At 36.0% G+C, this 23,556-nt stretch overlaps 1 protein-coding gene and 1 pseudogene across 1 annotated transcript in view; both read right to left on the bottom strand.

The window, feature by feature from the left end:
- Window positions 1–23,556, bottom strand: part of LOC112470954 (O-acetyl-ADP-ribose deacetylase MACROD2-like) — a 1,076,828-nt gene that overhangs the window by 415,124 nt on the left and 638,148 nt on the right. The gene's annotated exons all lie outside the window — the stretch shown is intronic.
- On the bottom strand, window positions 15,284–15,402 carry LOC112471207 (annotated as a pseudogene).

Genomic DNA, 23,556 nt, shown 5'->3' on the forward strand with positions numbered 1-23,556 from the left:
AATGTATCTATGTACACTGAAAGGCATGCACAAGAATATAGAACCTGTTCTTTTTTTGTTTTTTTTTTTTAAATAGTTTCCCTGCTGTTTACTGCTAAAATGTATTAATTCTTTTTTATGTGTCTCTGGCAACATGAGGCAGTAAAGAATTAAAATGTGGATCTGAGAGTGGCTCTGTTATTTGCAAACTTTGGGAACTTGGACAAGTTACTTAGCATCTCTGGGACTGATTTGTGAAAAAAGAATGGTGAAAATACACAACTGGCAGGGTTTGAGGATTAATGTAGGAAAGAAGTGTGTTCCCCAAACAGGAAACTACCCAAATGTGTATCAAAAGGAAAATGAAAAAATTGTGGTATATTCACACAATAGAATATTAAACAGCATTTTTTAGAAAGCATTGTTACATCCAAAATATGGATGAAACTCACAGACTTAATATTGGCTAAAAGAACTGAGATATAGGCATATACAAATTACATGGCTCTAATTTCATATATTTCAAAAACAGGCAAAACTAATCTATTGGAGCTAAGGATACACTCCCTTGAGGGATGGTGTAAGGACTGAGGAAATGTTCTGTTTCTTGATTGGGTACTGGTTACAAAACTGTTCATTAAGCTTTATGCCTGATATATATATGGATGAAACTCACAGATTTATCATACTCAATAAAAAGTTTTCAAAAATTGTAAATGGTTATAAAAATGTATGCTCGTCTCTAAAAAGATCTAGGAAAAAGCAAGAAAAAATGTCCAAATGATAGGGAGAAATCTAATTGGTTCATCAAGTCAGCAAGATCACAAGTTCAAGCAGAGATTCTTCTGTAGACTGAGTATTTGTGCCCGTTATCCCTCATCAAGTTCATATGTTGAAACCTAATTCCCAATGTTTTGGTATTTGGAGGTGGGGACCTTGGAAAGTGATTAGATCATGAAGGTGGAATCCGCAGAAATGAGATAAATGTCCTTATTAAAAGAAACCCCAGAGAGTACCCTTGCCCCTTCTATCATATGAGGACACAGTGAAAAGGTAGCTGTCTATGAACTTGGAAGTGGGCCCTTGTCAGACATCAAATATGTTGATGCCTTGATCTTGTACTTCCCAGACTCCATATATGTGAGAAATTTCTGCAGTTTTCACCCAGTCTGTGGCATTCTTATTATAATGGCCAAAATATCCCTAACATATATGGCTACAATGACATTATTATTACTACTGTTACTACTACTACTAGTACTAGCACTATTTATACTACAACTTTTATGTCCATATAGGCGAGGCACTGTATTGAGGCTTCTTCGTAAACATGATCTCATTTAACCTTACCTACCACCCTATGAGAAACTATAATTTCCATTTTGCAAGTGTGGAAACTCACTTCAAACAGGTTAAGCTACTCATCTCAAGTTGTTGGAAGACCCAAGATGTGGATGATCACTTACACTGGTGATCTGTGATACCCCTAAGTCTAGACTGTGGGCTTCCATGAGCCTTCTCTTTGGCTCCAGGAAAAACCCTCCCCACTGCTGTGTGAGACGACAATGGCTTATCCCTCTGGTATTCACTTTCCCTCTGTAGGTTCAGGTTTGTTCAGCCTTGTTTTTCAGTCAGTCTGTGAAGTACTGACTGTTTAGCAGTATGGCCACATCCGGCTCTACTCTCGCCCACACACATGTGGTTCAGTTCCACCGAGTCCAACGTCAAGGCTGCCAGGCTGGATGGACGCCAGGGACACATTGTGACTACAATTTGCCTATTGGAATTATCAATGTGATTGATCATAGAAGTAATCCAATCCCCTGCTTGCTTTTAGAATTTACAAAGGTCGATATGAGGGTATGTGTTTTCTGAATTCCCAGAGAAGTCCAATTTTTTTTCCTTGTAGACTTATGTAAAATTATTTGTACTCAACATCAGCAAATTGATGGGGAATTTTTTTATAGTGAAGAGGAAGCGTGTGGTCACTAGGTACTTATATTAATGGTCTTTAGAGAACAGCGAACCTCTGGTCGAATCCCAGCTAAGCCACTTACTAAGCCCCATCTTCTTTACCTAATTACTGTGGAAAATGCATTCTTTCATCAGAGAATTATTAGAAAGATAAATGAGATAATGTATGAAAAGCACTTAGTTCAATCTCTGCCATGTGTTGCACTTTTCATGAGTGATAAATCCATACACATAAACACGCACACATACAATTTATTTAGCATACTGTATAGTAATATCATGAATTATATGCACATACATTTGCACCCATGTACCCTCACAGAATCAAAGGTTTGTGACTTCTTAGTCTCCTAATAGCTACAGTAGTAAAACCTGCTTCTGAAAGTTTGGTCATGTGGGAGTTTTCTAAAATAGCTGAGAATTACAGAAAAAATATAATTATGAACAGCAGTATAATAAATAACTTGTAAAGAAGCAAAACAGATTTTAAAGAAATTTGAGTGTCTAAATTCTGAGAATTCAAAAAGTGTGAAATCTGTCCAGCACCACATATTTCTAGGCCACTTAGTCAAAATAACAACTTTCGTTCTATGTGTAGCTTGACCTGCATATTACGTTACTCATTTATAGAACACTTTGAGGTGAATAGCTCTTAACTATCAACGGTCTACAAGTCTATGTGTAATGACCTTTTAATCGTTGTCTTCCCTTCTCTTTAAAAACTACAAGCACTGCAGTCTCCCTTTTTATTTTTATGTGACCTCCCAAAGAACTGAGAAGAGAATGTTCAAATAGAAATTTGCCACACCCACAGCTATGCTCAGGAAGCTAATTCACAGCAGAATTAAAGAAGATTCTGTTCCCTTTACAGAGTCTTCAATGATGTTTAATGACTTCACTTCCTCATTACGATTATCTTGCCCCAATACAGAGAAAATAATTAGACCTTGAACATGGCAATTAAAACGCAGATATCCTAAGCTCTGGCACTTCTAGCAGACCAGCAGAGTATTAAGGAATATCATCACCCTGTTGGCAAATTTCGAAAAAGTTACAGAGCACTGTTGAGGAAAAAATCATTCACTGGCAAGTATAACCTAGGAGTTTAGATGTTCTAAGTTCGGTTTCCTAAAAAGCATACATATATATGATCTGATGCTTTTTAATGCTATCTTATTTCCTTTAAGTTGTGCACTAATATTTTATTTCCAAGGTCTGTAAAGGTTATTCTTCCATGATAATGTTAACTATACTAAACAAAACTATAACCTTGGGTTATATACATGATCAAGTAACTTTATGTTGTGAAGATGACACGTAGAGTCTATAAAAATGCTATTTAATTAGACCAATAAGACTTATTTTCAAAAGAAACTAAATATGCTTCTTTATCGGCTGGTGGTTCTTTGGTTTCTCATTGATGCACATTAAAAGACATTAGAATGTTTGGCACAGAAATAAGTGTAGCTACATCAATCACATAAGCACACCTCAATCAGGGTCCATGTTAATACGAGTAAGACAAATTTCTGTTTAAGGCCCAGCAGTCCTCAATCTTTTTGACACCAGGGACTGGTGCTCCTATGAGAATCTAATGCCTGATGATCTGAGGTGGAGCCGAGGCAGTGATGCAAGCGCTGGGGAGCATCTGCAAACACAGATGAAGCTTCACTCTTTTGCCCGCTGCTCACCTCCTGCTGTGTGGCCTGGTTCCTAACAGGCCATGGTCTGGTACCTGTCCACAGCCTGGGGGTTAGGATTTTAAGCCACCCAGTTTGTGGTACTTTATTATGGCAACTCTAACAAATTAATACAGGTACCAAACTTAATTTCAATTTATTGCACAATGAATTCAACTGTATATTAGAGGTGTTCCAATTTGAGTTTATCACTTTGGTGAGTTGTTTTACAAAACCACATTTCACTTGAGGCATACTCTGACAAAAGATTTCTTTTTGCTTGAATTGGAACTTTATTGTAGAACAGTCTACCAGGTAAGAAGCCGGGGCATCCTGGTAATAGTGAGTGAGCCATCATGGAGGTGGCTCCCCCAGCCCCGTAGTCCGGCCTTCAGATGCCTGCAGCTCCTGCTGACATCCTGACTATAACACTTGAGCCAGGGCCACCCAGCCAAGTCACTCCTAAATTCTTGATCTACAGAAACAGTGAGATAGTAAATGTTTGTTATTTCAAACCACTAGAGCAAAAACATATAACTAATAAGTCTATCTGATATTCATTTTCCCTTTCTATTAAGAGAAACTTCATTTATTATTCAGGTGGAAATTTTTAGTGGTAAAATTACACTTCCCAGCTCTGTGCAACCTGAATTAACCATAGAAGCACAAGTGTGGCAACAAAGTGCAAATCGAAATTTGCTGAGGATTTCTAGGAACATTTTGCTCTCCTATAAGTATGGTTTCTTTCATCCCACCTTGAATGTCTGAGGCTGCAACAATCACCTTACCACTTGGAGGGAAAAGTCAAGGAAATCATACTGACCTTGGCCCTAACATCATTGAGCTGCTGAAGCAGCACCAGAAAGTGCCTACCTTTGAACTGTTATATGAAGAGAAAAAAAATTGTTTAAGTCATTTTTTAGTCAGTTTTTCTGTTACCAGTAACTGGAATACAATCCTTCCTGATGAAAGCTACTTCTCTATTTCATGTCATTTTGGGAGTTCTGGCATAGCCTCTCTGTTTTTATTCTCAGAAAATATTATTCATTCACTGTCATGAAAAGTATTACCATTTAAAAAAAATCTTTAGAAGAAAATATTTTGCATATATCATCTCTATCTATATTATTATTATGGATAAAAAGGAACTACTAGAAAGAGAAAAATAGAAAGGGTTTAAAAAAAGAAAAAGAGGAAAGGAGGGAAAAAGTGGCCATGATAAAAAGACACAGATGTGGAAAAGAGAAAATGATAAAAGGGAAAAATACAGTCGAATGCCTATGGAAAGACATTATACTTCCAGGGATAATAGACTGATATGGTGTTTTGAAGTTTTGTTTCAATTTAAGTGAGTGATCTCATCTTTGGTAAATATAAGACAATAATATAGCATATGTGACACATATCTATATGTCTCTGGAGTGAATTTGTTTGACCTGAATCCTAGATCTATCTACCACAAGGTGATATCACTTCCAAGAAAAGAAATTGGTGTGACGATAATTAATTAATATAATTTAACCATTAAAGTGTAAAAACATTTGTTGTCTCCTTCTATGATGTCAAGTAGTTTTTAAAAGTTATGCACAATGAGATCTTTGTAAGCATTCAATTTCTTTTCCTAGTGTTTAAATTTTGACATTAAGTAATAAAAGATTAAACTTGAGATCATTTTGATAACTGTAGTTCCTAAAAACAAGATGTAAGGTGATAATGAATTGAACCTTTGAAAACATATAGAGTTTGTAGGTACTAGTTATTTTATGGGTTGCATACACACACAAAAAATGGAGATAAAATGGAGATGAAATAAATATACCAAAGAAAATTTAAGTGAGTGATCTCATCTTTGGTAAATATGAGACAATAATATAGCATATGTGACACATATCTATATGTCTCTGGAGTGAACTTGTTTGACCTGAATCTTAGATCCATCTACCACAAGGTTATATCACTTCCAACAAAAACTCACAGTCTCTGGGCTTCAGTTTCTTCCTCTGTAAAATGAGGAAAATAATTATACCTATCTCATAAGGTATTATGATAATCAGGTAAGTAAATCTATGCAAAGTATTTAAAACAAGTCTGGAACATGGTCAACTACCAATGTATTTATTTAATTACTATTTTATGAACACAGACCTAATAATGAAATATCTGGAAGTGAACATCATCTGTAATTGTTTAGCAAACAAATGGAAAAATTAGAGTGAAGACGTAGAATTAGTCAATGAAAAAGTGTGAATCCACAAAAATATTTGAACCTTAGGGTAAACACATGCAGTACCATCACAGTTTGTAGACTTAGATTTTAAGGCTTAAGTTTCACGCTTTTTTTTTTTCCCTCTAAGCTGAAAAGAGAAATCCTAAAATCAGGATAAACCAACTACAGTCAATTTCTACCACCATCCTCTCCTGTAGTCCCTTATTTGAAGATGTGTGTATCATTCTAAATATTTTTTCTTACATTTTATGATACAAATAAGAAATGTTCACAATGGACTCATCAAAAATACAATAAACAGACAAAAAACATAAATGTCATCTATATTACCACTATCAGAGATAAACACTGTCAATTTGGTGTGTCCTTTCAGACCATTTCTATGCACTTTTAATAATGTAAATAAATAATGTATATTTTATACTAAAATCAAATCATGCCATTCATGCTGTTTATAATCTGATTCTTTTATTTAGAGCTATGATTTTCATGTCAATAAACATAATTTTTATAGCATCACTTTCAACGTATACTACTTACAAATCTTTAGAAATTTCCTTCTACCTTAGGTGGGAAGTTAAATTAGTTTCTGGGTTTTTTCCATTATTAAGAATACTGATTGTTTCTTATAGTTAATAGTTTTGCACATGCTTGAGATAAATTGCTGGAAATAAAAGATTTATAGGCTTTTGACACATAGGACATTGCATTCCAAAAATGCTGTACCATGTGCTCTTTCTTATGTGCTACTAATGGGTATCAAAAAAAGTGACCTCAAACCAGGTGTAGGTGAAAGGTTGGTCTAAAATGGAAAGAAAAAAAATATATTTTAAGGTTAAGAAGTCAAATAGAACCCAAAATCACTTCGAGCATTTTGACTCTCATGCAAACCCAGTGATTTGATCTTGCATAATACAAGACCAGGAAATAAAAGAGTTAAAACTGAAACCTTGTCCGACAGGTATTTTAAAAATGATGCATCATTGTTCTTGTTTAAAGCAAGAAAATTTTATGAATAATTCATCCGACCCTCAACAAAAACAACAAAATGTTTTTACACTTTCAAATAGGTGTTAAAACAGAAACTGTTTTGCCAAAAGTAAATAAGTGAAGCATAAATTTCTTTCCTGCCAAGACAGAAAAGGTTCTATGTCACAGCTGGGTAAGGAAATAAGGTGCACTGCCAGAAAATATTCTACAGGAACAACCTCTTTACACTAAGGCAGAGGTCCCCAACGCCTGGGCCTCTGAGGACTAGTACAGGTCTGTGGCCTGTTAGGATTCAGGTCACACAGCAGGAGGAGAGAGCAGCGAGCAAGGAAGGCTTCATTTGTATTTTGCAGCTGCTCCCCAGAGCTAGCATTACCGCCTCACCTCCACCTCAGATCATCATGCATTAGATTGTCATAGGAGCACTTGGTCCCTGGTGCCAAAAAGGCTGGAGATCACTGTACTAAGGAACTCAAAGAAAACGCTCAGCAACCAACCAGTTCTATTTAATATTTATGTCACATGAAGGATGACCAACCACCCTGAATGGGATTTTCACTTTCTAACTGCACTGAGAGGGAAGATTTCCAATGGCAGAAACATATCTCTTTGGTAAGTTCATCAGTGCTTAGGTCTTAAGGGCACCACTTCATACTTTAACAAAAGGTCATTTCTAAAATGAGGTCTAAGGCCTATTAATAACAGGTTAAAAACTAGCTTAAATTCTGTCTCCTGTCCCAATCAAACTCAAACATCCTTTTATTATTTTCTTGAATTACAAAACCTAAAGGGGACCGACACCTTCACTTCCTTCTTTTTGAAAAACAAGTTCAAGGTACTCCTCAGGGGACGTTGGTCAAAAAGTTACTATCACTGGTATTCTCTGATTTTGATGGCTATTCACCCGATAAGACATGCGATGCAATGCTCTCTTAAAAGAGAAAAGGTTCACACCTAGCTAAGTTTTTAGAATTCCAAATAAAAGCAGGAAAATCAAACTATTATGAATTCCTAAATTATTAGGAAACATTAACAAACATTATCCCTTTGGGTACTCACAGCAACCTCAGGAGGTAAGTCAGACAGGTAGGGTTACTCCAACTTAATTAAAGAGGCAACTGAGGTGTAGTAAGATTGAGCAGATTCCGGAAAGCACAGCAATAAATAAATGGTGAATTGAGTAGTCAGTCCCCCTTCTCATTTTATGTATATTCTGCATTCAGGCATATTGACATTTAGTATCTTTGATCTGCCAAGATTTCTAACTAAGGGGTATTACTTTCTCACTTGTGTTTTTAATGTTCCTCTCAATATTTCATTTTCATTTCCTTCAACTTATATACCATTGGTTCCAGCTAGTGTTTTGTAAATCAATGCATCCATGCTAATTCTGGATACTTCTTGACCATACCTACTGCGTTTGTTATAGTTAGAGGCTAAATCAATGACTTAGTGGGAAACATTTAGGTATCATTTACAGTCCAGTTAAGTTGATATAATCAGTATTGTTTAAGCACACGCTTGTAATAGAGTTGAAAATTGTTTTGAATATATGACAACACAAAAGGAAAAATGATCTTGCTTTCCTCTGCATTGATTACTATATCCTCATCTGGACTGATGAATGAATACAGCATTTAGTTTAAAGAACAAGTTCCTTGAAATGGTAGAACGCATCTATCCTATGCAGGGTCCTTGGAGCACAATCTTTATGAATATGTCTTCTCAACATCAAGTATAAGCAATCACTTTTTCTTTTTTCTCCATATCTGCTGAAGTCGAGATACGCCTCAGCAATAGCCTCTTTTTTTTCTAGCTATTGTCTACAGGCTACAGTGAGGTTTACAATATCCCTCTATGTCAAAAGACTTCCTCATAAATATCTAATTGCTTTTTGAGATTCATCCTCTTTTTTCTTTCTGCAGCTGCCATAAAATTTGCCTTTTACCACCCAGTGTTCACTTTGTAGTACTTCTGGGAGGATCACTTAAATTTTTTTTTCAGCCAAAAATGATCAAAATTGCACACCAGAGCAGAAGAAATGACAGACAGAAGGATCACAGCATATTTAAAAAATTACTTAGGGATGCCACTCTACATGAGGGAAGTGCAATGGGCAGGCAGGCACCCATCACTAAGAGCGTAACGTGGCATTCCCTCTACAGAGCTGGCTGACTGTCCATAAGAAAAATCCATAACTACTACACTCTTCAATGTACACACACACACACACACACACACACACACACACACCATTTTAAATATAAAAATATTTTCTGAAATAAAAGCTATAAGTAAATGAGTGGTATAGGGGAAGTTCTGAATAAGATGTCAGGTGTATGATCTTGAATCTAATGAAGAGTTAAAGAGGCAATGTGTAAGAAAGCAAAGCACTGTGGATTGCGAGGCAATTTCCTAGATCCAGGAGACTCTCCAACTAGCTGTCAGAAGATTTTCAAACTGGGCTTCATAAAGCATCCAGGGCTCCCAGGAGCCCACACAATAGTGACTATGGGAGCAGCCATGGATGTTCTCATGTAGACTCAGACAGCCAACTAACTTCATGGAGAACAAGACCTGTTTCATATACTGATTTATGTTTAAGATTTTAATTGAATACTGGTATCTAAGGCTTTTTTAAAATGTAAAAAAAAAATAAACAAAATTCTCTAGGATCTCTTCCAACTCTATTATTTTACTCTCTGATTCTCATGGAAGAGAAAAGAAGTGAATGGTTTCATTCTTACCATAAAAGCAATCCTGTCTTCTAAGTTTTGGTGAATTACTAGCATGGTTACATTTAAGGATGGCATGTTACAAACATGGTCATAAAAGTCAGTAGCCCTCAAGTTATCTGATGTTTCACATTTCAACAAAAAGTCAGGAAGAAAAGAGTATGCTGATGAGATGTGTCAGTAGGGAAAATGTAGCAGGAGGGAGACTTGACAAAAGTATAGGGAATGGTAGTTTTTAGTTCTATCCTTATAGCAGACCTATTCCTGCCAACTCCTGTGTCCCATCAGAGAGAGAGAGAGAGAGAGAGAGAGAGAGAGAGAAGAAGAAAAGAGAAGAGAAGAGAAGAGAAGAGAAGAGAAGAGAAGAGAAGAGAAGAGAAATAGAGAAAGGAGTTGTCAACCTGATTGTTAGATGAATTACTAATCGAGTCACATTTCCAAATGGATGGGGCCACTGTTTCTTAAAATGTACAAACACACACTCTTACTTAATCTGTATTCTCGAATTTGAAGAAAGCAGGAGGTGCTGCTTAAAGCTTGGACTAAAGCTTTCACTGGACCACTAGATACTAAAGCAGTACTCTGATGCCCACTCACTGCCCTGCCTTACATAGAGCTCTTGGGAGCTCTGCCCTGAAGTACCGTTTTAGCTAGAAAGGTGAGACATTCCTGGGTTCCTTGGCTATCAAAAATTCCATGCCGACTGCCTCAAAAAAAGTTGAGAAAAAATAAATATCCAGAATACAACAAGAATGTTCAGGTTAAATTGAAGCTATCAGTATAATATTCATCCTTCCTTACGTAGTTGGACATATTCATAATAATTTGCAGTTTCTAGACACTCAACTTCCCCTCTAAGCTCAGCAATATTCAAGGCCAGTCTTAGGAATTTAGGACAATACTTGCTGGGTAACTTCCACTGGGATGTGTGGTAATGATAACTTCTTGTCACCCAGATCATAGAAGCTGTTTAAGGGTAAATAAGAACACACAGGGATCCAAAGGGTGTAGTTCACAGGCCACGCTCTGTGGGTGAGGTCAATCATTTTTATGACTTGTCAGAGTTTCTCCTACCATAAGTGTGCGTGTATATAAATATATATGCACACATGTAAGGAGGAAATGGTGTTAATGAAGGCTTGTGAGGGTGAGATCCATGAAGAGAGTCTGGAGCAATCCAGCCTCCGATAGAAATGAGATCCAAGACAGGGAGGGAGAGGGAAGAAATATCCCAAACTTTATCTTCCCCATCCCTCTCATTTTTTGCCAGTGCCTCTCAGTGTTAAGGCTAAGCTACTGTCGATGGCATAAGTCAAATGGCAAGGGCATCCAGGTAACACAGTCCAAACTATCAGCTTTTCGGGCATAGATTAAGGCAGAAAATGGGTCTGGGAATGTGTATGTGTAGTGGGGCAACTGGAAAAATTCAGCACAGATCCTCAGTCTAAGAAAATACACATGTGCACAGATGAAATTTGCGGACACCCTGAAGGTTAAAAAACTGAACATATTAATGACTTTCAAATCTACATCTGCAGGCTATATCTTTATGTTTCTCCCAAATCCAGATTTTATATATACAACTACCTACTAGAAATCTTCTCTCAGATATCCAATATGCATCTCAAATTCAGGCTATTCAAAACAGAAGCAGTTATCTTCCTCTTCCCTGTAGACCAATTCCTTCTCATTTATTCTCTTTTCTATTAACTTGAATCAATCTGGCCAATCAATTCAAATTTTTCACTCCATTTTCCCTTCACTAAATTCCATCAGTGACTAAGTCTTGTTAATGCCACCGTCTAAGTGTCTCAGGAACAATCCCTCTCACTGTCAATGGAATTGCTACCTTCTTGATACAGATCTCCATCACCTCCAACCTGGACCACTACTCCTTTACACACTCACTCTACCTCTTACTTTTTCCCATTAGTCTATTCTCCACAAAGTTATGAAATTGCTTTTCTAGGAAAGAAATCTCATCATGCCATCCCCTAGTTAAAACCTTTCAGCTACTCCCTTTTAATTATAGAAATCCAAATCCACCCAGATTTTAGTATATATACACAAGTTTTGTCTTCCCTATTCCCTCATGACCCTTAAGCTCTAACAACACCAAGCAAGTGACACTTTTTTTTTTTTGCCTGGTGAGTTTTTGTTAACTTTTTATTTAGAACGCATTTTTAAATTTCAGATAATTTGTACAAATAATACACAGATCTCCTATATAGCCTTTTCCTGTATTTTTATTCATTCCCTAATATCCATTTCCAGAATATCCTTCTCTGGTCTTAATTCTATTTTGTGAAGCTCATTTCCTCCCTTTTTCTGTGCTGTTATTTTTTCTGCTCTCCATTGTAATTGCACTTTCCACAACATTCTGTAGTTTGTCCAGCTGTCTGTGTGTCATTTAATAGGCCAAGTTCCATACTGACATGGACAATGCATCACTGGAGACTACTGCAGAGCTTACCTTCAGTAGGCACCCAAGAAACATGTACTGTGTGAGTGAATGTCCTATCTTATGATCAAGAAATTTAAAAGATGTCAGGGTAGATGGGTGTGTGTGTATGTGTGTTAATTTGGTTTATTTTTTTATTATTATTAGTCATCCTATAAATTGCCGCTAGCTCTTCTCTATTTCAAAAGAACAGACGAAGAAGAAAGAATCTGTCACTCTGTGAAGAGACAACATGATCCCACTCTTGGTTAAGTGTTCTCAGCTTCTACAGACACTTGAGAACAGATAAGTTCAAGAGTAGGGAATCTCTGATGTGTTACATGATGCCCTGAGTGGAGGATTGTGATAAAAGTGCTACACAGTCTCTGACAGGCGCGGAAGAAACTGTCAATTACTCTTGGGGAAGGCTTTGGATACCTTTCAGAGCTAAGAAAGGTGCCAGGCAATGAAGTGAGCAGCTTCATCAGAGGAAAAAATGTTAACCTCCTAAGGCCTTGAAAGGGAAGAGAACAGATCTGAGTCACATCTACCAGCAGAGGCCATATTCGGGGATGTCACATAAATCTACCTACTATGAAACGGAAAGAAATTTGGGAGAACACAGATTCACACTGAGGAAATTTACCAATGATAAGATATCTAAGTATGTGCTGATGTGTCTTCACTGTGGGTAAAACTTCCTTCTAATACTTCATAGCCCAAATGCTTGTAAATTACAAAGAGCAGGTTTGTGTGGGTGTGCATTATAAAGGGACACCTTAGACCCAAGGGCAACCAGCATATTTTCAAACTAAGCTCATCTACAGCTCTATCAAGTGAATACTTCATTTCAGATTGGTGGCCTTAAAAAGCAGTCACAGAAAAAGTACCCCAGGAGAGGAGGAACCTAAGGAATATAGAGCAAGTGTCACAATTCAGCGCTCTTAGGTTTAATCTAGCATATCAATGAGCTGAAACAATGAGGATCTTGGGAATAAAAAACAAGCTTAGGTAAGAACTACTTTGGATGGTGGGGCAGTAAACTTACTGAAAAAAATGTATAAAATTTTGAGTGTTCCCCAAAAATGGAGTATAGTCACTAGCATAAGTATGATGCTGGGAATTATATGCAGAACGTGTCACTTTTTAAAAATTTTAACCTCAGAAATAGATATCATGATTCAACTGTTGATAATTGCAGCAATGGGAAAGTTTCAATAGATTGTATCTAAAAAGATACAATAGATTGTATCTAAAAAGCCCCCAGCAAACATTTATTGGACTTTACTTGCTGAATGGTTTTCACAGTTATATAAAATTTCTTATTTTCAAGAACCCCATTGTTAGCATCCAGGGCAGAGAGCTTAACAATATCCAAAAAACTATAAATACAAAGAAAAAAAGCAGGCTGTCCAACAGAGGCAAAGACAAAATGATATGAGGACAGCTGGGAAAATCAAGAAAGGTCCCATGGAGAAGGAAGCATCTGAAATGGAGTTTGAAAGTGTAAGATTTCAACAGTCTGAGTTGTGAGATGAGGAGGGATCAGAAACAATGAGGAGGAGTTCCAAGAAGACTGCAGCCAACAAGCTATACTGCAAAGGAATCCAGACAATAAGTACAGAGAAGACAGCAAAAATCTGCACAAAGGATATCTTTGTTCTTTCAATAATAGCAGTTTTGGTTAAGTTGAATAAATAGAGCTCAATGCTGAACAGCTGAGATTGTAAATTAGTAGTAATAAGGTGAAGATAATGAACGAGGACATAGTTTCTAGTTGTTAGGTAGTAAAGAGAGGAGAAGAAAAGTACAAAACATAAAGGGCGGATGTTCATTTTGAGGGAGGGATAGAAGAGAACTCAGAGTGATTCACAGGACAGAAGGACAAAGAGAATCAGCTGGCCTGGAGGATGCAGCATGTGAGGGAATGAGGTCCCTCCCGAATGGGACCGAGGTAGAAGGACTAAGGAGTAACATACTGCATTTTGTTTTAAATGTATGTAATTCTTGATTTAGAAGACAATGTTAGCAATAATAAACATGAATATGAAGAATTTCCACTAATATTGTAATAAATGACAACAAATAATAAGAACTAATGTTAATTAATTATGCATCTGGGCCCAGGCTCAATACTTCACACTTAAAATACAATTTTGAATCATTTCTGTACATTTATAAAACTAGCTAACCCCAGAGTATGTTAGAGCTACAATTTTAAAGTGCAAGAACTTCCAAGATTGTAAACACCCAAATTGCCAACACCTTGAAATAAAGAAACTGCCATCTGCTCAGGATCCCTCCCTGCCACCACTCTACCCTGCCCCTACTGGACTGGTAACATGGGGATCTGAGTGATCCAATATCCCTTTATCAGAAGTTCTTATTTTCCCTTAGGGGTTCTATGCAATACATGAATCCTCCACACCCTTCATGACTTCAGTACTTTATGGCTCATTTGGTGCCACTTCAGAAATTCCCTCTTATTCACAAACTTCCCTTAATCAGGTGCTTTCTTTTGCCTTAGCTCTTGTCCAAATTATCTCAGAAAGATCAATCCACTTTATCTTTTGCTCTTCCTCTTTTCTGTTATTTATTCTATTTTTAAATCAAACAGGACTTTAATCACATTAATAAATGGAAGACTATCTACCACTAATCTATATTGACAAAAAGAAGGAAAAACTTGTATATTATAAAGTGAAATCGTGTAGTGCAATAAATCCTACTCCTTTTAAGTATAGCCACAATTTCTCTTGAATCTACATGAACCTCTATATCTACATCTCGATCTTCTAATTATACCATTTTTATCCTAAGCTTTAAAATTGAAAAATGGTAATTGTTGGTCAATTTTTTTCTATTTTAAGATTAAAATAATATTTTCTCCAATCTCTCACTGTAAATTAATGTTATTTCTTCTACACTATGGATGAAACAAATTTTGTGGGCTAGTCTAAGATTCCAGTCCATTTAGAAAATCGATTGTTCATGAAAATGAACTCTGTGCTCTAAATAATTTATAAATATACCTTTTAATATAATATTTTTGTATATTGGAAAATGAGAAAAATTAAAGCATATTATGATATTGTTATGCAAATGATGACATGGAATACGTAACTAAACATTAGAGATCCTTTTCTTCTTCTTTTTTTTTTTTTTTTTAGGCGAGGCAACCCTTGGTTGACTTCACAGATTGCAAGGACCTTGTTAACTTACAATCCCTTATTTTTTATTTTTTATTTTTTATTTTTTCTGCCTACAGCTCCTGGTCTTCCTAGGTGGTCTTTTATCCAAGTACTAACCAGGCCTGACCCTGCTTAGCTTCCAAGATCAGACGGGATTGGGCTTGTTCAGGGTGGCATGGCTATAGACGAGATCCTTTTCTAAGACCATTAATTAATTTTTCTTCTAGATCAATTATGCTATCAAATATTTTTATTTTATTCTTAAAATCTCTCAAATCTCTCATTAGTTTCCTCTTAAGGATTCTGTGAAATACATGAACCTTCCTCACGCTTCATGACTTCAGTTCTTCGTGGCTCATTTGGTGCCACCTCAGAAAATTCCCTCTTATTCACAAACTTTCCCTTAGTCAGATGCTTTCTTCTGCCTTCGTTCTTGTCCAGTTACCTCAGAAATATCAATCCACTTCTTTTATCTTTTGCTCTTCCTCTTTTCTGTTGAAATGTTTAAGAAAATAAACTCAAATATAAGATACAAAAACATATTAAGAGTACAAGACTTCCCAAAGTCTACTTTCGATATGCCAAATAGCATATCAAAAATGATTTATAAATTCCTCTGTTGTTCTAATGACTTGAAAATTACAATGAGCCACGGAAGCAATCTATATGGTAAATAACGAATTCATAACCTACCTAATTTCAAAACGGAATTCAAGTCAGCTTAGCAGAAAGCAGGTTACATAAAATTAAATATGAGCAAGAAAAAGGAGAAAAGAAGAAGAAAAGCAAGATAGAAAGACTAGGTAGATTCATATATAGATTCATGCATAGATAACTATGGGCTCTCAGTTTTGGTTCTTAGAGTTCTAAAAGTCAAACTAAAGAGGAAAAATGATCAATTATAAGATTCACAATGTTTATAAAGTAAAAACTAACACAATGGTACTCATCTAAGGATAAGAACAACTATTTCTGATACTGAAATCCTAGAGAGATCTTTAGCATCTTTAATGATACTCTTAGAATAATCCTAATGGTGGGATCCATAGTGCTGAGAATAGATATTCTCCACACAAGTAAGTGGAAACACCCCAAAGCTTAGTTGGATAAAACCAGCTCCACGATAGGCTATCAAAGTGCTGTCCAGGGAATGGGTACCCCAGTGGACATAGTCACGAACTGCTTTAGATTATTTTTGATAATATATGGACTAATTATCTTTCAGCCAATCTTACATAAATATTCATTCCCAGTCCATGTTTTGAAATGTACCGAGCATCTCCAAATTCACATGCCTGGATTCAACTACTTATTGTGGCTGGGGAAATATGGGACTGCATGCTTTAATAAACAGTGAAGGTCAGAGAGGCATTCTGGATATGAAATTGCCATTGACAATCTATGCAGATTACTCCTGCTTTATACGATAAACAAGCGTTGGTATTATCCTAAAATAGATAATGATATTATAAATATTTACTGAAATGAGTAACAATACTATATAAATCCAGTGGTACAGTAATCTGTTGGTTAAACGCACACACAAAAACAAGGCACTAGAAAACAAATTTCTATGCTTATTTTTCTCTTTTAATAAATATGAAATCAGCGAAGTTTATATTCAGCCTTTTAGAAAGAGTCATATTGGAACTATTTTCTTTAATAAGATGTCTACCCAAGAAAATAACATTATTGTTCAAATTGGTGTTTTGTAATCTCTTGAAATTAAATGAGGTTTACTATTCTAAATTCCCTAGGTACATTTCAAAGTATTTTAGATTTGAAGCTCAAAGTTATCTAAGAGTGCTTTTTCATTTTGTTTTGTTTTTCAATTTGCTATACGGAAGTGAATCTTGAGTCAGAGTTGTCACTCCATCAAGGCAGACCCATTTATGCCTTGATTACTGAGCAACTGTCAGCTGAGAAGTAAGTCAACATTCTCTCAGGACGAAGAGGACTTTGCCTTTGCTTACTGTAAGCTATTTTTAGGGTCATGAAGTCTTAAAAATATCATGGTACTTGTATCTACAAAAAGAAAATCCAGGAAATTTGGTCTGTTGTGTGTTCAGCTCAACAAAAACTATGATCTAAGTTCATATTATTTCACCATTTTCTTGGCATCCCTCAAAATAATCAATTTTATCTAAAAATGTTTCATATGAGGGGGTTTGTGGATTCTGGAATAACAGAAGTTACCTGCTTTTAAATGTACAAGTCAAAGAAAATATTTTTCACAATACTTGCTCTATTGGGCAGAGTATTTTGGGGGAAATTATTTTAGGGCCCCAAAGCGTTCAGTGCATGGGTTTACATGCCATTTTCAATTGATAGCCCTGCGCATAACAGTGACAACTACCAGATACAAAGAAACACTAAGTCAACTAGACATTGAATATCCTTCTCCCCAAATGAGAGAAAGTGAATGTAAGCAACCACTAATTGACACAGATATACCTACTTTCATAATCTATTCTCTATCTTAATAATCCTTTCACAACAATTTATCTTGTAGTGGCTGAAGTTTGAAGCTGAATTAGAAGAGTACTACCCTGACTTCTCTTCTATGAAATTGAAAAAAAAAAAAAAAGGTTCTGCATATGATGGATATTTTCAGATAAATTATTTCCATTTTTATAATGTAATGCTGGATGATATGAAGTTTAACATGATAACTAGAAATATAGAAAGTATGTATGGAATGTGGATAACTTACTATTGATAGCTGACCTTTATGGAAGTGTTTTCATTGAGAATAATTTATGTGGATTTCCACCTTTTTGGCTGTTATTATCTTAAATCAGCATGAAACCAGGGATTGAAAACTGATTTACTTTAACGACGTTTCCTACTACAAAATCACAGTTCCCAGTTTGAGAACGTAAAAATGTAGATTTGGACATAATGTTTTAGAGCACGCACACACACACACACACACACACACACACACACACACACACACACACACACTTCAAGTACCCAAGTCCTCAAATTGCCAGCGCTGCCAAATGTAATGCTCTTCCCCACTGATTAATTCAGGATTGTATAGAGTTATGGTCCAGGGTCTAGTGAATCCCCTTTAACTTAAAATCTCTGTTTATTAAAGAAATTGCATAGTGATAACTATGGAAAAATATTACAAGCTATCATATCATCCAAGATGCTGTAATGTAAGGGTTATATTTTCTTTTTTTCTCAATATGACTTCCTTTGAACAGAATTCTTCTGGTGTAATATGCCTGTATAAGTACGAGAAGAAAGTAATACATAAAAATAGAAAGTAAATTTGAATTAAAAATAACTTTATTGATATTAATAGTAATCTATTTATGCCCTGACAATTCTAAGGTTTTCTTTATAAATATACATGAATGTATACACACATACACATACACACACACCTACCCTTATACATTTATAATAATATATTGAGCATGTTTTATGCACAAGGTCCTGCAGTTGGTGCTGGTAAGACAATGATAATCAAAACAGACATGATCCCAGGTCTTCTCAAGCTTGCAGTCCAGTAGCTGGAAAGATCTTAATAAAATAATCCCATAGCAAAATGCAAACTCATCACTGTGATCAGCAATGGAGATATATAGTATGGTTAAAGCATATAGTAGAGGTATGTGGTTTAGCTGGGAGGGCTGGACGAACCTGTTTCATTTAGGGGCAAGGGTTCTCTGGCACAGGAATGAAGTAGAATCTCAAAGATGTAGGAATGAAGTAGAATTTCAAAGAGTAGGAAGTTACTAGGCAAAGATAGGAGGATGTATGCAAGTACGGCTCTGAAATTCACGGGGAAATAAACACACATGAATGCAACCCTCAAAGAACGGAGAGCCAGTGGATACGTATAACTAGCTGCCCATTCCTCAGGCATATAATTTGGGTTCCTATTATTCATATTCCCAGAGGTCCTGTAGAATCCAGCCACTGTTGCCTATAGCGGCAACCTTAAAAAAGCACTCTTGTAATGGCTTTTCATTCTTTTTTTGTTTATTCTCCCCGCTTTTTCACTGCTACTTCTGGCTCCACTTTTTAAAATAATGCCCTATAAAATCCTTGTCTCGTGTTATGCTTTTTGGGGAACTGTAAACTAAGACATTAAGCATGACATGGGATGAGATATGGACCAAAATGTATAGATCTGTTGGCATTTATTTTACTATTCATTCAATAGGAAGTCACTGAAGTATTTTTAAAGGAGAAAAGTATTTGACTTGATTTTCAACAAGATCTTTCTGGCTGCACTGCAGAGAACAGGTCAGGTGAGGACAAGAGATATGAAGTTCAGAAGTTATTGCCATGATCCAGGTGAGAGAGGATGGTGGATATGAATAAGGAGGAACCACAGAAGTAGAAAGAGGCAGATAAGTTTCAGAGCTCTTTAGGTAAAAGTAACAGGGTTTAATGATGAAAGAAAAGTGTTAAGAATGACTCCTAGGTTTTTTTGGCTTGAATAACTTGATGGATGTGGTATCATTCTCTAAGCTATGGTACTTACGTTTGGAGTGGAATGGGGGAAATATTAGGAATGTTGAATCTGAGATGTCTTTGACATACTTTTGAAGAACTATAAAGCGGGAAGTTAGATACGATTCTAGAACCCCGAGGAGAAATTTAAGCATTTCTGGTTCATCTTTATTTTGGTGGCAATGGGATCCATGAACATGGATGACACCAAATATGACTACAGATTAGAGGATAGATAGATAGATAGATAGATAGATAGATAGATAGATAGATAGATAGATAGACAGACAGACAGACAGATAGATAGATAGATAGATAATAGATAGATGATAGATAGATAGATAGATAGATAGATAGATAGATAGATAGATAGATAATTAAGACCTGATACTTCTTAAGGATTTTCAACCAAGTCTTGAAGAAGCAGGACTGGCAAAGAAAACTGAATAAGGTGAGCCAGAGGAATGAGAGGGAAATCAAGAGAATGTTTAATCACGGAAACCAGAGGAAGAGTGCCGCGTCCTCTTTCTACCCTACTGTGTGACAAGGTCCGGAGATGGGGACAGAGGCTTCAAGGAATGCATCGTCAAGAATGAGGACGTGGCATGTGTTTAGGGATAATTGTTTTCTTAGAAACGATCCTATTAATAGGGGGAATTTGGGTAGCACAAATTCTAGTAAGTGTAAACGCTGTACAAATGGATTTCCTCAAAATTGGCTCTGAGGAAAACATAGTAAATTCCCCGCGTATGGAATCAGCTCTAGTCACCCTGACGTGTCCAGAATGAGTAAACCCTTTATTTGAACAATTATTAAGAGAAATTCCTTTTGACGCGCCTCTTAAAGATGTTATGAATAAATTATAACAAGCCGAATTACTAGAACCAGTTTATACTCCTGTTCCCACGCAGTTAGTAGAAAAATTAGTAAAGGATAAGAAATTTACTCATAAGCCTGTGCCTACTATGGAAGGACCTCCTTTTGTGGCCTAGTGGATAAATAGAGAACTCTGGTATCCACCTAGGGGGGCTAATAGTATGAAAAGATTACCTGATCTTCCTTTGCCTTATACAGGAGCTTATAATAAAGATAGTATACGTATAGTGAATAAAGATGGAATTCATATGTCTTATAGTAGTTTAAGTTTCATAGAAAGGCTGGCTAGGTCAGGACCTCCTTGGTGCTTAAAAAACAAAGGAACAAAAACTTAGCTTATGAAAGCAGTGTTGTAAAACTGATTTTTATAAATATTTTCCTCAATACTGCACCAAGGAAACTTTTGAACACCTATGAGAAAGGTTCAGCTTGAACTTTAGATATAGCATAAATCAAATAGCATTTAAAAGATTTCTTCAGGCAGAAAGAAGAACAATGTCTGCCCAGAAGCCAATACTTGCTGTTATGAATACATCTATCTATCACCTTTACTTAAATCAAACTGTATCTTACGTAATAGATATAAGAATTAAAAGTTTAGATTGTTCCATCAGGTAGTTCTGTTCTAATGATTGAGAGAAAAATGTACTAGTTAATCATGAATATTAATAATAATATACTCTATAAGATTTTCTGCTTAGTATAATCAAATGCCAAATAAAAAGTATAAAAGTTATACTCAAATCACAATAAAACGGAACAGTGTCACACCGCCTCTGAGTTGTGTAGTCGACTGTCTCCCGCGCCGACGCCTTGCCCACCTTCGGGGCCCCCTGGATCCTGTTGTGGCTGGACCGCGGCAGAAGAGGGTATTTTAGAAAAAGCAATAGTGCCCATTACTACTACAGAAGTATGTAAGATTACCATGATAATGTTCTTGCCCCAATTCTTTACCTCCCCATGCATTCACATTGTTTACTATTTGACTTTGCAATTTCACCCACTAAAAGAGGTGGGGTATATTTTCCCATTTGTATTTATTTGGGCAAGTCACTGGCTTTGGGTAAAAGAAAAAGGTAGAATTGATGGCATGCAATTGCTAAGCATTTCTACTTGCCTTTTTGTACTTCTGCCATTCTCATTGTAGGACATGCCTGGCCTATCCCATGAGCCCCAGGAGAAAGACAGTGCAACAGAGCCTATGGTCCAGCAGACGCATAAATGTAAGAGCTAAGTAACTTAGTTTTTCTCCTTGAAGTTTTGCCATTTTTATTATGCAGTAGACACAATGACTAAAAATCTATCTGCTGGATTAAGGATGTAGGTCATTAATCGGTGTAGATCAGTTTTGCTATGGAGAGAAAGAAAGGGACAGGGTAGTGGAAGAAGCGCATGGATCTAAGAGAAGTTGTGTGTATGTATGTGCTTGTTTGTCTTAAATGGCTGAAGCCTAAGCATGAAAGAGCTAATGGGAAGAGAACAATCCCAAGAAGAGGAAGAAACTGAATATCTAAGATAAAAAAGGATATATATCAGTGGTCTCCAACCTTTTTGTCACCAGGGACTGGTGCTCCTATGAGACTCTAATACCTGATGATCTGAGATGGAGCTGAGGCGATGATGCTAGCGCTGGGGAGCGGCTGCAAATACAGATGAAGCTTCACTAGTTCTCTTGCATCTCACCTGCGGTGCAGCCTGGATCCTAACAGGCCACGGCCAGGTACCAGCCCTCAGCCCAGGGGTTGTGGAAACCTGATATATTTGATAGATAGCATGTGAGAGAGTAGGTAACACGTTATGAAAGTTCACATGAACGATGACAGAAGTTACGGGTGAAACTGGGAGGCGTTGTAAAGGAGCCGTGCTGGGTTCGTGGATGCTAGCTCCAGGTAATGGTGTATTTTTCTTTGTGTTGTGCTTATTTCCGTGAATATGAAACTCAATTAAAGTGCAGTTAAGATTTGGAAGTTTATTCTCTTAAGTGTCATTTATAGTGATATAAGATCTTACCATTATTTAATCAAAGGCCTCACTCGTAAGGAAAAAAATATTTCTGCACCTTGTACATGAGATCTAGTATAGAATGATTAAATCATTATAATATTAAAATGAAAAGAATAAGTAAAAGCAGATGTATGTGTCAACAACCAGATTAGTTATTTGTTTTATTTATGAAACATTTTTTAAAAGATGATGTTACCAGTTTTGATGTTTACTGTATTTTATCATACTTTGATTTTTATTAATTATAAAATAACTAATTAGAACACTTCAAATTCTGATGATAGTCAAATTCTAGACTCACATGATACAAAATTAAGAGGTAAGCGAAACAGAATACTCAATTTTTTTTAATTTTTTTATTTTTTATTAAGTTTATTGGGGTAACATTAGTTAATACAATTATACAGTTTTCAGGTGTACATTATAATTTGACATCTCTATATTCCATTGTGTGTTTACCATCCAAAGTCCAGTATCCTTCAGCTACCATATATTTGATCCCCTTTACCCACTTCGCCCTCCCCATCTCTCTATATTTTTTTATAAAAATTTCTTATTTTTGAAATTCTATTATATTGCACAATTAAAGTCACACCAAGATACTTTTTTCTATTGGAAAATTAATGTTTATTCCTGATCAGAAATAATGCTAAAAATCTATCTTTGCAGGCCTACCTAATGCCAAACAAAACATTCTCATATTCCTGAAATGGAGTCATTATCTGAGAAGGAATAAACATACAATTTAGAATTCATGTTTTTTACTCAAATTTTCTGAATTACATATTCAGTTACAAATTCCTACTTTTAATTTTGACTGAAAATCTGCACAGTACTTGTTCACACTTCCTATCTGTGAGATTTTTGAAATTCAAAGCAACACCATATAGTAGATTAAGCTTTAAAGTTTTTTATGCTTAAAATATAATATTCTCTTTAGAGAGATGGTAACGTGACTCTGAAGGGCACTTTCTTTCTTTCTTTC

This window comes from Pteropus alecto, unplaced genomic scaffold, assembly GCF_000325575.1.
Source record: "Pteropus alecto unplaced genomic scaffold, ASM32557v1 scaffold45, whole genome shotgun sequence".
Classification (NCBI taxonomy): Eukaryota; Metazoa; Chordata; class Mammalia; order Chiroptera; family Pteropodidae; genus Pteropus; species Pteropus alecto.